Source organism: Benincasa hispida, unplaced genomic scaffold, assembly GCF_027475165.1.
Source record: "Benincasa hispida cultivar pf3 unplaced genomic scaffold, pf3_genome.v1.1 HicScf1848, whole genome shotgun sequence".
Taxonomy (NCBI): domain Eukaryota; kingdom Viridiplantae; phylum Streptophyta; class Magnoliopsida; order Cucurbitales; family Cucurbitaceae; genus Benincasa; species Benincasa hispida.
Genome location: NW_028326240.1, coordinates 2683882 through 2689881, shown reverse-complemented (window position 1 = coordinate 2689881; position 6000 = coordinate 2683882).

Here is a 6000-nt window from a genome sequence, read left to right as displayed (position 1 = left end):
GAAGGGAAAAAAGAAGGGAAAAAAGTCTACTGTTATGTTTGACCATATGCAATGCATAAAAGGAATGTTTGGTTGTCGAATTTTACATCATTAGTATGTCAATGAATTCTCACTGTATATTAAATTGAGCTATGAATTTTAGGCAAAATAATGACAAGTAAATTTGACTAAGTTACATCTCTATTAAAATGAGACTTTTCAAAGTTTGTGTCATTCGAAGTTCCGAAGATCAAGAGAGAATTTATATAATTACAACTGACCTAAATTTTAACTTTGTTTTGATTAGATGTACATGAAATTTTTTTTATGGCTTTGTCAAGTTTATTAGTTAAAATATTACTTTGATTATTATATTTCGGATGTCATTTAATTTTGATTTATGTACTTTTAAATGTCAAATTTTAACCTCTATTCACTAAGAAAAAAATATCCATATTAACATTCCATTGAAAATATGTTAATGGCAATATGTTGTGACATTCGATTCAACATAAAACAATAGCTCCATTGGTAGTTTTTTTTTTTTTTTTTTTTTTTTTTTTTGATAATGCGTAGTGGCAAGATTGAACATCTAACCTATAGAAATTGGATTCTAATTTAAATAATCATTTAATAGTTATCCATTAAATATTAGTTGATAATAAAAGAGAGTGTTTGGGGTGGAGAGGTGAGATGAGATGAGTTGAGATATGAACTCAATTCATTGTTTGGGAGGCTAACATCGTATGTCACCGACATTTTATACCATGTCTACCAATAGTACACTCAGTTCTCGTCACTACTGATGTCTCATTGCTCAACTCTGGCGACCACCTTCAACGACCAACTTCAGTGACCAAACATGTTCTTAATTATCATACCAATCAAAATGGAATTTCTTTTATTTATTTGAAATAGAAAAAGATAAAATAAAATTGTGAAATCAACAAGAGCGTTGACATAGTGCTTGTACTATCGATCTCGAAGTCTGAGGTTCGATTCCCCACTCCACACTTTAATTAATTACAATACCTTCCAAAAATAAAATAAAATAAAATAAAATTGTGAGATGAAGGAGAATGACTAGTAAGAACAAGATTGTTGACTTGACATATTTTCAAACATAACGGTCAAATTTCTGCTGTTTGCATTACGATCACTGACCGGCTAGATGGTGCTGCCCGCAGTCAGTTTCTAAGAATTATCTTCAATTTTGCAGCCACCTCAATAAGCTTTCCTCTTTTCTCTCTCTTTTTTCACCTTCTTACAAGATATTACTATAAATAAATAAATAAGAGAAAAAAAAATTATTTTATTTTGTTTTTAAATTTGGCTCTACTTTTCATTTAGTTTCTAGGTTACACTTTCAAGTTGAGTTCTTTTTTTCCCCAATATGGTCATAATGTTTCGAAATTTAAATTTTTAACCTCAAATTTTTACTAAATACTCACTTTTAATTTTTGATGTGAATATCTATTATTTTATTTAAAATAATTATAAAGTATAATTGTAAATTAATTCATATACAATTAATACTAAAGATTGAAAGCGAATCATATGTAAAAAAATGATATTTAAAATTGTAAATCTTAAAACATAGTAACATAAATTGAAATAAAACTCAAACCTAGATGGTAGAATTGTAATATTTGGGTTAAATTCAAAATCAAACTAAAAAATCAAGAATGAAAAGTGTAACCATCTCTAATCTTTGGAAACCAAATAAATACCTAAACTTAAAACTTTATGGACCAAAGATATATTTTTTTTAAAAAAAATAAATATAAATATCTATTAACAAATTGAGAGCTTTGACTTAACCAAGAAAAAAATTTTTCCAGAAAAGTCATTTTTATTTAAAATATATTTTTTAATAAAAGAAATTGTTTAATATATACTTTGAAAGGATTTAAAAAGCTATTTTGAGTGATTGTCAAATACTCTAATTTTTTTCTCAAATGACTTATTTTTAAATTTTACCCACTTAAAAATTAATTAAATTACTAAAATTTCAACAACGAAGCTAAATATGAGTGAAATAGTTAATATGAGGTTAATGGAGGGAATAAAAAGCACCTTAAATCCAATTAAAGTTTCTTCTTGTCTTCCGAAAGTTTGTTTTCATTATTTTTACTGTCACATAAGCAATAAGTTTAATATAATATATTTTTTTTAAATGTTAATATAAATAATATTATCAAATTAATGATCATATATATGTTAGTTAATTCAATAATGAGGATTATTTAGACAAGACATAAAATATATACTATTAACTAAAAAATTAGAGATTCGAAACTTCTATTTAGACATATTTTTAATATTCAAAATTTATGATTTTGGAAACTAAATAAATAACCTATAGAAAAATTGTAACGACCCAGATTTGTACGCATACAGGAAATTAAATGTCAAATAATAAGCAGGATGAAATTTTATTTAAAGGGGTGGAAATTTAGAAGGAAAAAAAATTAAAAAAATATATAATAAATTGGAAATTGGAAATTTTTATCAAGGGCGAGCGGGAGCGAGAAAGTGGGAGAGAAAAAACCCTAAAATTGAATACAAACAAAGAATGATGACGTAAGGGCAAACGTTCTATGGTAGTGTACCTTTATTATGTTGCATGGTTATGTTAATTGTTATATTGCATTACATGTTTAGAACACGTTTCTCTACCAGGGAGCCCATGCATTATGTTTGTTCACGATTACGTTAAAATCAAGTTTTAATTAGGTGTAAGTTATGCTTCCAGTCTAATCTTATGGTTATGCTAATGGTTGATGTTGGATGCGACTCTGGCCCTACTGACCGCTAATCATCAGATGGGTTAGTTTCCACTTAGGTCCTCATCTTGTCACTTCATCGTTTAATCCATTAAATTTATTAGTTTTATTTATATTGTAATATAACTTGCAAATGTAGATAAAATTATTTGCTTTCTCAAATATATATTAATATCGTAATATTGTAGATAAAATAGATTGCTGACAGAGTTTTGAGGGGAAATAGAATTGTGATTATGAAATTGTTGTTGAGTTTGAGTGTTATCAAATTGAGAAGGAAAGCAAAACACATTGTTTTCTTCCATAATTCGTATGGTAATTTTTTGATTATGTATTGAAGAATGAGAACAGTTTGGTCATTTTATAAAGCCAAAGCAATGGTAATAAAGATTCTTTATATCTCTCTCTATTTTCATATCAATTAATTGTCAGAAAATCTGCCAGAAGTCAGAAAAAAGAACTCTGCCCATGAATTGGATTTCCTTTTAATTTATTGGGATCAGAAAAAAAAAAAAAGAATAATTTAAATGAACAAAAAAGAACCTTTTCTTTGGGAGGAGATTGATTTGGTTGTGATGATTGTTCTGTTCTCAAGACATCATCTTCAAATTCTGATTGAAGATGAAGAAGTTGAAGAAGATGATGATGATGATTTTGATCAAATAACAATTCTTGATTTGAAGAACATCCTCTTCTTCTACTCATTGGTGATTCACTTTCCATTTCCAATTCTATTTTGCTAATGAGAGTATTGTTCATAGAATCTGTACTCTCTGACAATTCAAAAACAAGAAAATGAGTTAATTTTTTTAAATTTTATGAGATGGGTATTAAAGAGTTTTACCAATGTTGGGGTTTGTTGAAACCTTACTGGCCAAGAAGGGAACATTTCAAGAGTAGCAGCAGGCTTTCCTGTAAGAAAATCTGCAATGAAATCATACAATTAGAAGGAATCAAAGAGAATCAAAACCAAATAATTAATAATTTATCTTTATTTCTTTGTAAAAAAAAATGAACCTAATCCAACTTTTGAGCAGTTATGGAGTTAGTACAGAGAAGAAACAGAATCGGGTCAGAATTTTTACTCTGTTTGTAGCCTCATGCAATTCAACTCTATACCTCTTTCAAATCGTTTTCCCTTTTAAAATAGTAACTTTTTATTTTTTTTTTAATTTTCTTCTTAACATCTCTCTCCTCAGTAAAGTTTAATAAAAATTACAAAAATACAATTTTTTACGTGGAGATTTGTTGGGTTCATCATTTCCAAGCTTAACTTGATCGACATTCAAAGCCCAAACTTTGGCTCCAAAATTAATTTTGATTTATGTACTTTTAAATGTCAAATTTTAACCTCTATTCACTAAGAAAAAAATATCCATATTAACATTCCATTGAAAATATGTTAATGGGTAAAAGGATTGGAGTTGGTTGAATGTATTTACCGAAATAACTTAATCCTTTTTTGCTAAGACCCGCATATAAGAAACAAATCCAAAAATTGATACCTTACCTATTACCTATTACCTAAATAAATCAAAATTGCATAGTGTATTTTCTTATTCGAAAATTATTATTATTATTCAACCATTCATAATTTAAAAAATAACATTTGAAATACTAAACTCAAGATTAATGAAAATTAAATAGATTAAAATTAAATCAAATGAAACCGAATACAGAGTATAAAAATCAATATGATATTTTAACCTATGTTTTTTTTTTTTTTTCTGTTTGAAAAGGTATTTTAACCTACTTTATATAAGTCAAAGGTAATGCATATTGGTTGGTCATGACAACTCAACAAAATCACTATCGAATAAAGATAAAAAGTATTGTATTGTAGTGGCAAGATTGAACATCTAACCTATAGAAATTGGATTCTAATTTAAATAATCATTTAATAGCTATCCATTAAATATTAGTTGATAATAAAAGAGTGTTTGGGGTGGAGAGGTGAGATGAGATGAGTTGAGATATGAACTCAATTCATTGTTTGGGAGGCTAACATTGTATGTCACCGACATTTTATACCATGTCTACCAATAGTACACTTAGTTCTCGTCACTACTGATGTCTCATTGTTCAACTCTGGCGACCACCTTCAACGACCAACTTCAGTGACCACCTTTGACACCCAACTCCAGCGACCACCTCCGAAAGTCACTTTGGCAACTACCACCTGCAGCCAACTCTGGCAACATCCAATTACCACTATTGAGGGCCAACTCCAATGACCTCCTATGGCAGTCACTCCACCAACTCTTGACCATTGTTTTAAATTATTACTACTACAAATTTGAGCTTTGTTGACACACGATTTTTTGTTTTGTTGACGCTTGTGACATAAAACCATGAATAAAACCTTAATTTAAATTTCAAAGTAACTATTGATTTAAAAATACATATAAAACATGATTAAATGTTTATATTTAAGTTGACACAAAAAATTGTCAATAAAAACACCTTTGTTGACACAAAAGTACGTAAGTTATGCAGAACGTTGAATTCCTGATTTTTAATTAGTTCATAGTATTTTTATAGTCGTTCTTTATAGGAATTTAACATTAATAAAATCACTTTTATCATGTAAAAATTCAAACAAACTTGTATGTATAAAACTTTTGAGAAAATTCTGTTAGACACACGAGTGTTTTTATTTTAAAAAGAATATCAAAAGTGCTAAAAAAAATTATTCAACTAGACGTCACATGCATAATTTTGTAAAATGATTGCTCATGCATTGTCCAAAAGTAAACCCTAAATCTCATATCCTAAAACTTCCAACAATATATGTATGGTTAAACAAAAAAAAAAAAAAATGCGTGCATGCGTGTGTGAATAAAAAAATTTCAAACAAAAATGATTATCATACAAACAGATTATTTATGTATTAAAAAACTGCACCAGATATCCTTTAGATATTAACTCAGCATCGCATACATATGAACTCCACAGACATACAAACTTTAGAGACATTTAAACTATAGACATGAACTCAACGCAGTGAGCCAAACAACTCCTTCTTGATTTATTTATTAACATTTTTTATATTATTTTTTCTATAATTAAATAATATTATAATACATTACATAATACATATTCTATTTTTCAAAAAAGAAATTGGGTTTATGACATGACATACTAAAGTTCTAAGGGGGCGTTTGGAGCAATTAATTGGTTATTATAGTTTGATTATAATAGTTTGTGTTTGGGGTATAAATTATTTTAGTTTTGG